The following is a 12,900-nucleotide window of genomic DNA, read 5'->3' as shown; positions in this document are numbered from 1 at the left end:
AGTTTTTGGAAGGGAGTGGTCGAAGAGCATACATACTTCTTGGAGGCCCCCTACTGCACGAGCTGGAGTATCTAAAAATACTAATTCAAGACACTGCCATCATCAACACAATTTGCCTTCAGACTAAGACAACTTCTAAACACTGATCATTCTCTATTAGTCTCAAGTGGTGTTCAAAATTCACATAATTTGCTTTTGTGCAAAACTGGCATTTAGTATTATTTGAGCGCTAAATTAATCCTAGTGTCCCATTTTGGATGCAAGGATGCATTTCGAGCTAAAAAAAAAAAAGTTTGGGTAAAAAGAACAGGCGCCATGAACAACATACACTAATTAGATATGATCTGGGGTTAAGTTTTTATGGACGTGGCAAAACTGTCACGTGGCATTAAATGTTGGGAATATTGAGTGACCGGAAATTAAAACGAGTAACTAATTTCATAAGGGCCTTCTAGCCGCTTACAAAGACCAACAAAACAGACGATTGATCCTCACAAAAGGAGGCAGCGTTAAAATATGCTACAACAGCATGGAATCAAACTCTAGCTCTATACAAATTCCAAAAACACGAAATAGCAAACATCCATGAGCTGGTCGACAGCACAGACCTGTAAACGAATAAGAATTACTTTTATTTTAATCTGCAGCTTTAACAATTTGGTTGATTTAGATGATGATTCACTTTATAAGATTGTATAATAGAATAGGTGTATATCTTTTGAATAGATACTGTGTCACCATATTCAATCACTACCATTTTTGTGTTGAATAGCAATGTGAATACAATTTATCAATACGTGAGAACGTTACAGAGTATCCAGACTGCTTCCTGTTGAAACAGAATGTACCCGCGCTTCACAGCTTTACATTAATGAATTTAAAATGTGGTTATCCGTGGAAGGTTCAGGCTTCAATTATTTACTGGGCAACTCTGGACTTTTTTCTCATGCTTTCAGTGACATATCTGCCAAAACAAAAGCTTCTAATGTTATTATTAGTTTATTTCCTTTCCCCAGGTACTCTTTGATGGAAGGAGACAGGTCTTTAATTACCATAGAAGAACTTGATCTACTGCACACCTCCCATGGTGTGAATACATTTAATATTCAATGGCAGTATTCTCGGTTTACAGTCTAGTGTTTCTGGGTCCTAAAGATGTTCTTCAGAAAAAGACAACGAGAAGCTCACATCCACATAATAAGGCATCAGTTCTGTGGTAGGTACATGCAAAGTAGGTGCACCTACCATTGCATGTGCACAGATCAGGATGCTGACTTGGTAGCACTGGAAGAACATGAACGGGGAGGGCAGAAAGGTCTCTGCTGACCACGGTGCACAGACACCAAAGGCATTGGTCCTGCAGTGCAGCCAATTGTAGTTCTATAATGATTGCTACCCTGCTGTGTAACTGACATGCGTTATGGCAGGTAACACTCTACTCTGTAAACCAAAGTTTGGGGATAATCCCATGGTTAACTGTTATTGTTGTATAATCTTGGCTCCATGGGTAGACTTGTGCTCTTAGGAAAACTGTTAAGAGGCCTTTCCTCCACTTTCTAGTGGTAGATTAAGTTTGATGTGATTATTAGTGAGAATTCGTGGGAGAAGAGACTAGCATGTCTAGATGTGCTAGAGAAGATCGGGTGATTTTCGATAGCAAGTAGAGGTTACACAGAAGACAATGTTAGGATGAGCTGTGAGTCGAACTGGAAAGAGAAGATAAGCTAGAAAAAGTGGGATATTGTTAGCCTGCAAGGAATGGTTGTCCAGAAGGCGATTTTTGAAGAGAGGCAGTTAGGTTGTTGACAGAGAGTAAGGTGGACAGGCATATGACAGAGCAGGCTACCTTCAGAGGACGGACTGTAAGAAGAGGCTCATTCAAGGAAAACCATGGAGAGAATAATCACTAGATATTAAAAAAAAAAAACAAGGTCAATGTTCGTGAGGGGCTTTGGGAATATTGTGGGAGTAGGTTTCTGTAATATGGCGCAATCGTAGGAGTTTTTAAAAAAAGGTATGGCGAATTCTTACTTGTGGGCAGGAGATAGTTTTGTTGTGCGGATGGTGTTAAAACAGTCTGTTTGTTTTTAGATAGATAGATTAAAGATTTTGATTTTGTTCTTCTACTTATTTTTAATATGATGTATGCCTTGCTAGCTGGTCCTTTACAATTTGCAAAGTTTTAGAGGATTGAAGCATCTCTCGGATGTGCATTGAATTATTCAGGTATGCTCTAGTTTACAGAGGTTAGAACTGGTTCTGAAGTTAATCTTCATCAAAGTATCTTGAAGGGGTTAAACTTAGGACAAGAAGATGCTCAGTTTTCTATCTGTATGTGGACGGGCAGATAATGTCTTCATTTCCACAGGGCAGAAAGCTGGACCTCTAGCAAATACACAGGTCGCGTGGTGCTTCATAACCTCATGTTTTGAGGGGTGGTGGTGCTTGAGAACATGCACAGAACAAGGGGTTTAGCGCTACTGTTTGTTTCCAAAGATCAGGGGTTGCTGCTAATGCATGCACATCAGGCAGTGCGCAACAGGACAGCTCATTCAGATAGTTTAAATGGTTCTGCTGAAGTGTTATCCAGTGAGTCTCCTGTGCTGTGAAACCGAAGCCAGCCAGACAGCTAAACAAGCCTTCTTTCCAGGGTGCCTGCTTGCCTGAAAGAATTGCAAATGTGCGCTACGAGTTAATCTACAAACATAAAGGCCAATATGTTAAAGTTGCTTTAGAGCATGTACTGGCATTAATTGATGCAACCACTCAAGGCTTTGTGATGAGAGATTTAATATTTTTGAGTGGTAGTGCAAAGGGTTAACTGAGCTGTGAAGTGTGTGCTTCTTTTTAATGGAATTGAATTCATATCACTCAATCTATCAGTATTTGTGAAGCACAACACTGTTACCCCTCGGGGGTATATGGGCGCTGAAGATGCAGTGTCACCAAACAGTGAAGTCTGGAGTCTTTCTGAAATTATCCAGGGTGGGTGCAGTTCGGGGGTGATGGGGCAGGTCATTCCAGGTCTTGCTGTCAAAGTAGAAGCACGCTTACGACCCCGGAAGGTGTTGAAGGGACAGTAATGTAAATGCTGGGTATTATTAAATTCTATGTTCTGGAAGCACCATTTTATCTTCAACCTTTATGCGCATTTTGTAGTAGTCTCATACTTTGTTTGATGCACGTTTAAAATTAAATCTTACATATCCACAGTGCTTTCTGTCACAGGCTGGGACCTTGGAGAACTAAAAATACACAAGTCTCTGTTCTCCACTGCACCAACCAATAATTCTGTGCCTTTTTACACAGACCCCTGCAGTGCATTAATGGAGGTTTCATAATGTACTGTAGTACATTCCAAGATGAGTAACAACTTTATTTGCTTTTCATTTACGGTACACGTTATTTTGTATGTAGCTACCCTACAGTAAAAGACACAAAAAAGTACAGAATATTTCATTTTTACTTAGCCACATATTTCACCCTGCCCTCACGCTCACTGACCCCGCCTGCTCCCCTCCCCACCCCACAAGAATGCAGCATCATCGTTCCCATACTTTTTTAAGGTACTTCGACTGCTGACTTCCGGGGTAATTTCTGAAGCCTATACCTAAAGTTAGGCGAAGAGAAATTGTAAAGCACATGCACACACCATGTGGTGAGCTCTGCAACCACTACGGACTTACTGGATATGGTGCATGCACACATATTGGAGAACGGTTTTACGCTTATGCAAACAGACAGCTGGCACTGTGCCAGGAGAAAGTCATCTTTAATACTGCCAATGCGCCTTTAATTGATTGGATTCCTTTGTAAAATGCTCAAATCTCATCCTTGTACACTGTGGGCTGAAATCTTCACCCAAGCCAAAGACCTACTGAGCCAGGGATGCTTATACTTCCCTCACACTGCACACTTTCAGATCGATATGGTCCTCCCCACTCTTGCATATTCTAAGCACCCATTTTGTCATGGCAATGATACTTCTAGCGACAGCTTCCATGAACTTCTCACCCTACAATTTAGTTTCAATTGTATTCAAATTTACTGGTCATGCCTAGCTCAAGGTTCTCCCACCCTGACTGTTCTTAGTTACTTGAACTCTTGGAATGGTATGCCCTCCACCTTGCAGACATCTAACGGAGAGGACAAATACTCTATTAACTCTGCTACATGAAAACCGCACTACTAACAGACATCTGGTCAAGTTACTTGTTCGAAGGGATGTCAAATTGCTGTGAAAGGCAACTTTACGGAAATAGCTTAGGTTTCCCCAAAGTACCCTGGAGCAGAGTTCTGTGCGCTTTGACCCCCCCCCCCCCCCCCACCACACACACAATCCCCCCTTATCAAGGATTCCTTACTAGTCTGGCCAAAGTTTGGGTTAGGGCTATACAAGGGCCAAGAGTCACGCATCTTAAGTATAGCATGTGAAGGATGATGCACAACACTACAATGAAGGAGTAGTATCGTTATTACTTACACCTCCAGACATCCAATGGGCTCTCGAACCATAAACCTGAGCAATGTCCACTATGAGCCACCCACGTTCCAGTTCACCCATTATACGGCACAGCTCCTAGCCATAACTGAGAAGTTTGAGATATGAAAACAGAACTTACAAAGGAGAGGAGGACATACATGCATAAACATAACCGAGTCAAATTGCCTAGCAATTAGTGTGGAGGTTCTATTCAGACCCATGCGTACCTTCCCTACAAGACCCATACAATAGGCAATGCCCTAGCTTGGTGTTGCCTCCCATAAAAGGTTTTACCCATTGATGAGCTTTAACAGTTAATGCATCCATTAGACATCTGGGCCCAAAAGGATCTGGTTCTGTGGCCCTGGGGCAGTGTTGGGAAGAATACCAACAATGACAGTCACGCACCAGGAAAACATCAAGTGCAGAAACAGACCAACATGACTCACGAAATCAAGTTAAATACAATAACACACAGCTCACCAGAACACAAGATCCACTCCACCCACCTCAAAACACCACTACAAGGAACCCTTCGACAAAGACTCAATATGGTAAACAGACAATCCCAGAGATCAACCAAATGAAGAACCTGATGCACGAAAAAAAACTAAGAACACCTAAAACGGATACTCATAACGAAGAGAACGGGACAATGCCGCAACTTCAACACAGAGGTTCACAAATGTTCATACTCTTCAGTAGAGGCCAGCTAAGGAAGAGGTTTACCACCAAGAAACGCACAGATACCTATAGCTGAAGATGCATACCAGTTTAAATAAACCACGAGAAATATTGGCATCAAATAATTTCAACTGGATACATGCATTATGAGCTGCTAGAAACAATAAAGCCCATATATTTTAAATTGTCACGCTTGCACGTGAACCCATACTTGACCCACCCCGTAGATTTTCATACCCAAAGATGAAACACAAAACTATGGATCTTCTAGCTTTCAAACATGCAATCTACTGCCACATCACAGCCTACAGTGCACACTTCAGTCCCAGAGTGTGGTAACATAGGAGGGTTAAAATCGCGGTGAAAATACCTACATATATTCAATTCCGACCCTACCCTCCTCTTCGTGCTGAGGACACGTTTTACTAAAAAAGTAAGTCAAAATCTCTTGCACTATTCCTACTCTATATACCAATAATGTCTTTGCAAAACTAAGATAAGTGGGCCTGTAGACCAACTATACAGATGTTTCTGGTGCACAATTCCAGCAGATTTTATTGCAGTAAGTAGACCAAGCTACTGTTATCTACGAGACCATACTTGTAAAACAAAGACACAAAGAAACAATGGAAATTTAAAAAAAAGCAACCTTTTTTCCAAGAATGGGGAGCGCCGGTTATGTTTTATTGGAGAATGAAGTTTAGATTTAACTAAAACCATAATTCCTGGAGTTTTTCACCAACTGGTGAGTTATTATGAGCAAGGCAAGCCAGAAGATATACTATTTATAGCAAACCAGTGCATCCCGAAGAAACAAACTGCAGGCCTGTCTTATCAAACACGCCTGAGGACAGTGCTTTTATTAACAGTGAGGAAAACAACTTATGAACAGAAAGTCGTCCAGTCTAACCACCGCCACTCCACAAACCTAATGTTTAACAATATGGAGGTAGTATCAGTTTTGAGAGACATTGTTTTGTTTGCTAGAAGCATTGTCCATTATAAAGCCACAGAAATTCTGCGGCAAATTATGACCCCATTAATGCATAATGTGATTAAAAGCAAGTAATGCAGTAGGTTGCATAGACCATCCAGCAACGTCAGTTTAACCTCACAGCAATACAACAGGTTCCCAAAGCTACAGAAGATCGGTTTTGAAAGAAACTAAACACGTGGTAGATCGCTGACAAACTACCACCAACAACTAAATGATGATCTTCTATGGAAACACATGAATGCCATTTTATTTTAAAAAATATACAACTCCCTTGAGTAGGCCAGTTTATGCAGAAAGATCAAATAGGCCACACGCCTATTTCACACGCTTCTTGTATTAAAAAGGGGTGACTTCTATTATTCACGTCCTAGTCAAGTTTAAAATCATGGATTCCGTTTCTTAATTAGATTTTTGTCCAATTGTCTTGCGCCTCGTCAAGCAGGTCTGAGTGCTTTACATACCCGAGTAACGTGTGAAATGGTATATACATAAAACCAGTGCTTAATTTGTAAAAACAATAATTGCCAGGGCTTTCTTCAGAAGGCCACTGCAGCTTGCACCACACATTGCCCCTGCGATACCGCCAATGATAGTAACAACACAACTACTAACTATCACACTCCTGCAAGTGTAACAATTTGGACTATTGAAGGTCCCCAAAGCTATAGGAATGGCTTGGGCTGCAGGCAATAGCAGTTTGTAATGAATATTGAATTAAAAATGAACTGTTGGTGTGGTTCTCTAAATTAGCTAGACATCACCACCTTGTGGCACACTGTCACAAGCCCAAGTGTTTACAATTAAGTGCTGGTGCTGAGCACTGGAAACAACCAGCTCAAATTAAGCACTGCATAAAACATATGAGGAAAATGTATAAAGGCAGGTAACGAGAAATAGTAAAGTGTTACATTTATGAAGGAGGCCAGCTCATACAGCAAGAGCTGGCAGACAGCAGTAGGTGAATCCTCAGGCTGTTCTTGCACATGGTGAAGGAGGCTGCCGCTTGTAGCAGCTTGGTTGCGAGGACATCCCTGATGTGCTGGGACGCTGCAGGAAATGTGCCCCCCATGCTGGAGCTTCACACTTGAGAAGGTTGCGGTGTAGGGAGGTCTTCATGGTATTTCTCCGCGTCCTCCACTTAAGTGAGGCTGTTTCACGGTATTTAGTGCATGAACTTCCAGAGGTAGTCGATTCACTTATTTTGGATTAGAGTGAAGGGACCGAATTTTCTCTTTCGAAAGAGTAGACTGGCAGTACAATGGTGGACTGCTGTTAATGACGTAGGCTGTGTCTTAAGGAGGCTTGCTAGCAGAGGGTAGCTGTTTTCAATTTTGGAGAAGTCCACGTCTTGAATTAAGTTTTTAAAGATTGAATCTGGGGACGAAGTGTCTGATATTGCGTATGACTAAGATAATGGGCACATTTTGCAACTGCCTTGATGTGAAAGACCAGTTCCAGTCAAGGGTGGCTCCCAGGAACGTTGCAGAGGAGATTTGGGCACAAATCCAACTTTTTGTTCATGTGCTCACATCTAGGTCTGCATTTTAGATATTCGTGTGATACTTATAAGACAACTGTTTGAATACTCCTTTTTCGGCTACTTCATGGTGCCATTAGCAATCTGGTTAAAGGAGATTATGTTTTTGCAGCAGTTTGCCTACAGGTTCAACATAAGTGTGGAACAAGATAGGAGCCAATATAGAGTCGTACAGAACAGTAAAAGAGGGTGCAACACATACATGGAGATAAAACAACATTTGTAATCTTATGCAGTCTAGTTTCCAGATGAGAATTACAGACAGAGCCCAATAACTGGAGCCTCAATATAACATGCCACCCAGGAGCGCCTTTTAACAGCTCAAACACGATAAATGAATATTAATAAACCCATCTTCTGTATAATGGGTGTTGAGATAATTACGTGATTGGTTTCTGTAGGAGGAGTAGCACCCTCAAGGGCATAATGATAAATACCTCCGGGGGATAGGAGGGCCATTTTGATTCTTTAACCAAAACTCAAGAGGCGAAAATGATGAATAGGAATGTCCCTTGTGGCTTTATTTCCTCTTTATGCTTAAGAAATGGGTTCATTCCTTCACGCTTGCCTGTAGAAAAAGAATGCAACATATTACCCGAGATCTCTGTTAAGTGGGGATGATTCATCTAAAAAAGATAACAGACCTTGCCAGTTAATAAATGTCAGGCTTTTAGTCCGATATTGAAAAGGTCATTTGGAAAAGATTCTGAAACCTAGGCAGGTTGATCATATAAAGATTTCTAGGCAGAAAAACAAACTGTATACAAGGGACATGATGTAGCTGTCAAAACACAACTGTAAATGTTCATCACTTGAGAAGACCAGTTCCTGCAAGTGCTACACAGTGCATGGATACCCAATTACCAATATGGTTTCTGGGGGACTGGTACCCAAAGACGCTAACAGAGCTCTGTCTGGGCCACAATGCTCCATAACTCGACATCTGAACACAGGTGCACCCTCAGCAGCCTCTGGGCTTTTGAGTGTGAACTACAAAGGCACCCAAGAGCAGGGCAGTGAGTGTGGAAGACTCATTACCAAAGATCTAACTAGGAACCATAGGAAGCCACATTCTGCCCTTTCGAAGGGCAGAGGATTTTAATCCCAACCCTGAAATGTTTACCCTTAAAGTCGGTCCAGAGCACAAAAAGATTTAAAACTCACAAAAAACTGCCCTCTACTCATTCTGGGAAAACCAGAAAACGACTAATTGTTGGAAATGAGAGGATTTGCGACTGAAATTTTACAGACAGCAGAGGAATGGGGGCTGTTACCGGTTTATTCGTGTTGTTTACTGGTCACAATGCAGCTCTCCCATTTTTGTGTGAGCTCCTGAAAGAGGAGGCGCTATGAAAAAGTGACTCCCAAAAGGTAAGTTGTAATACATGTTGGTCCTATATCCATGAGTTAGCTTAAACTAGGAAGATACAACTTTGCTTTGGAGAAAGCAGGCAAGAACTATCACCAAAGGGAGGCGTGGAGCGATGACCGGGCAGTGTACAGTGTGGTACGTCACGTTACGACCTGGGCGCGACCCCTACCACAGTGCGAGGAAAGCGGCCCAAACCTACGGTGACAAACGTAGGGGCAACCATCAGCACAACAGACCACGCCAACCCCACCTGCGCAGGCGTACAGAAGAGCATTAACAGGCGCCAAGAGAATGCTGCCCACGTGCGAGCCAATCAAACGCGCTGCTCGACGCGTGACCCAATCCTAACCTCCCATTTGTACTCATTAACACCAACGTCAATGGTACTTACTGCCTGCAGTAAGTACCTCCTCAATATATTCCTAGCAGCAAAAAAATCAATCAACTACTGAGACGTAACCAGTGCTTACCCCACCCAGTGACACCACAGAGAGAGGGCCGCACACTGTTTGTTCACACCACGCGCCGAGGGAAGAGTTCAAATTTAAATTCACAGCTGCCATGGGAACAAGATTGCTCAACAGCACATAAATAATGTTCACAATCACTTGCTTTTAATCAGCGGCACACGAGAGAAAAAAAGGCTCACTGAACATTCAATCGGTTACCCTTTTCTTAAATGAAAACCTCCTCTACCTTTGGCACTCGAGTCTGCAGGACTTACTATCAATGTAACGTGTTTGGGGTGTGAATGGTTGAATGAAAAAAAAAATCTTAAAAAACACAGGATAAAAAGGCATAATAGGTAACAGGGAATATATACATACACATACACACACAGAACACACAATGAGAACCCTGCGAACTTGAGAAAAGCGAGCTGCGCTTTCCCAGGTGCTGCCGGCCACACCTCGCTTCAGGGCAGTAAACCTTCCGGGGCCCTCCGGTGATAAGCTTATCGCACAGGCGGCATCTTTCAAGCCCAATGGCTTAAGACACTTCCGGCTGGCGGAGGCACGCAACCTTGAGTGGGTATGAAGGCAGGGCTGGCTCCCCACCACTGTTATGAACCCCAAAGAGGGCCAGGCGGGTATTCTTCCGGCGGGGAAAAGCCGCGCAACAGTACACCTGATATAGACGCCTTTTAGACACACTAATTACTATACACGGAACCTCTATGTGAATTTACAGCAACTTTATCCAGGCTGATAATCAGGTAATTGACTGGGGAAGGAAAAACATAAGAAACGCTGCGACCCTCAGATATCGGCAGCTAACACTTAACTCACTGAGCTATCCTGCCAAACTGATAACTTGGACCACTGACTCCAAGTAAGAACGGGTTCTAAAGGATCAGAGTGCAGAATAAGGGTTTTGTGGACATAGGAGACTATATGTCCTGCACAAAGAGCGTGTCAAAGTCTTTCGCAGTTTTGCTACTTAAATGGCATTAATTTGTGACTTTAGCTTTAACACCAATGACAGATTCGGAGAACCACTGGACATCTGCGGAAGTGACGCTGTAGGACTTAGTTACTTGTCCAAAGAGATATAGGATGCCAGTAGAATGACTGATCTGATCATAGAATTCTCACCAGTGTCAGTCAACACTTCAGTCCCCCAAAACAATAAAATAAACATACCGCACGTCATCGTTGCGTGCACCGCTTTAGGAATATGCAGGCGGTCTAGTAAGTTTATTTATACAAAATATGGTTACATATAATGCCAATTAATTCATGAACGAGAACTAATGGAATACGACCAAGACATAAGTGCTGTACAGAGAACCACGTGACCTCAGCTCAGACCAATGGCTTGCGCCGTCTGTCCTCACGGGAGGAAAGGTGAAGTAGAACCACATTCCGCATTCATTGTAGAGTTTAGCTCACACAGTTGGGTCTTAAAGCAACCAGAAAACCAAGGTGTCAGGTAGGCAACCCCAACCTGCCACTCCCGCCCACCCTCTCCCCCTCCATTATTTTGATGGCAACATACGTGACAGACTGCAGATTTCTGCATACTGCTCCCAGCTTCAAATGGTTATTAGCAGCTCATTCGCCATAATACCTGTTTATTACTCTGCAGTACAGGTGGAATTACCATAACACAGTCAATGTTAAGTGGTAGAATGAACCATGCGAGCAAGACCTGGGAAGCAGTGAGACTAATTAAGGAATGCGCACTGTTAAAAACTTTAACACCTGCAGAATAAACTGTACAAGATTTAAGACAAGTTCAACTCCAAATGCAATAGATGCAGTGGATACAAAATCATAGGTCATACTTAAAACAATAAAATACAATAAATAGCATTGCCATACGCGCACGTGCCCGGTTATCCCCGAGCGACAAACACGTGACAGCAAAGTTTCAGAGTGAGGTACAACAGTTTCCTTCAGGCAAGTCATGGCTAAAACCGCAGAAGTTACGAATACTAAAATGACACTGGTTACAAACGGAACACACCTGTTCATAAACCACCTTTCCGCCACCACAACACAATATAAAGCACCATGTGTCCAATCGCAAACCCCCAAGGCACGCATCTGCTTTAACTCTCGGGTTCTCGTGCCCTACAGACCACGTGCATTGCAGCCTAAACTGCCCACTATGGTTTAGGGCCCTCGTTTCACACTGAATGCTTAAGGAGCACGTTGGGAGTCTAGTATACGAAACGAGATAGTAAGCAAGTCCATTTTAAGTGTAAGGCTAGATTATATAATGTATGTCCCGGTGACCAACCAGTGAGATTCTGAAACATTACGCCTCCTTTATCTTCTGCAACACATGAGTTTCCATTAGGCGATGTACAAGACCAGCCATGCGTGTCCTTAAAGATTATAACACCCCTGCAGGTATCAGTCGGACGTATAACATTCGCACAACAGGCCGCCAACCGTGCGCGATGTTCACCATTGCTACCTTGCACACTCCTGGTGCCATGCACTAGTGACAGGGTCACTCCTCGCTTGCCCGATGGGACCACAGGGACGGTTCCTGGTGACGGGCAGCCGCAGAGGCTGCCTTCCGTTAGACGAAACCCCATTCACGGTCAAAACGGGACTTCAAATTAAAATAAATAAAAAAAATAGATCAAACTCCGATCTAAAGATGCGGACTTTTCCTCATCACGGAGAAACGGAAGATCACACGGGTTGTTCTGGCCCGGCCAGACAGAGTAAAATAAGCGTCCTTTGCTTTTAAAGAGTAAATCATCTTAAAGTGGTCGTTACCATCCAGATGGAGTCCTTATCCCGAGGCCGGGTGGCTGCATCCGGGCACAGTGTCCGTCCTGGATAGGTGGGCATTGCACTGCCTGCTCACACGCGGTCAGTGTGCGTCAGGAGCTGCGCTGAGAGCATGATCGCACAGAAGAGACTCGCCGACTGCCGAGACGGGAGCTCTTATAGAGAGCCGCCAATTACAGGCCGCCCAATCAGGGGCCGCCCCCAGGGCCTCCTCACATGACAGGGCAGTCCCTCTCCCCGGCACAAAGATTTCTGAATTACTGGGGTTACACAAAGGACACTCATTCAGAAAAAAAAGAGGCAGCGAGCAGAAAACGCCCAGGCTGGGACTGTGAGCGCTTAAAGGCAGGAAACTCCGCGCCCCACACAGACACCCAGACCTTGGCAGTCCAGGGAGAGAGGGGGTGACTGGCACATATGTCAGAAGCCCAGACTGAGCTCAACAGTCCCACTCAGCCGCAAACGAGAACCGTCGGTTTCTTTCTAAAAGTTTGTGGGAAGTCCGCAGCCCCACTTCAGCAAATAAATATGCAAACAAACGCGCGAATGAGAAACAGTATGTTTCCAACATATGAC

The 12,900-nt window shown here is 43.4% G+C and overlaps 1 long non-coding RNA gene across 1 annotated transcript in view; it reads right to left on the bottom strand.

Moving 5' to 3' along the window:
- The window catches only part of LOC147697022 (uncharacterized), a 48,664-nt gene extending 36,221 nt beyond the window's left edge, over positions 1 to 12,443 (bottom strand). The window contains exon 1 of the long non-coding RNA XR_015299133.1: positions 12,310 to 12,443. This is a non-coding gene — a long non-coding RNA (uncharacterized LOC147697022). The remainder of the gene's footprint in view (positions 1 to 12,309) is intronic.
- Positions 12,444 to 12,900: the final 457 nt, after the last annotated feature.

Source organism: Lissotriton vulgaris, chromosome 8 (genome assembly GCF_964263255.1).
Source record: "Lissotriton vulgaris chromosome 8, aLisVul1.2, whole genome shotgun sequence".
In the NCBI taxonomy this organism is placed as follows: domain Eukaryota; kingdom Metazoa; phylum Chordata; class Amphibia; order Caudata; family Salamandridae; genus Lissotriton; species Lissotriton vulgaris.
The sequence above is the reverse complement of the archived record's forward strand: the minus strand, read 5'-3'. Positions and strand labels throughout refer to the sequence as shown.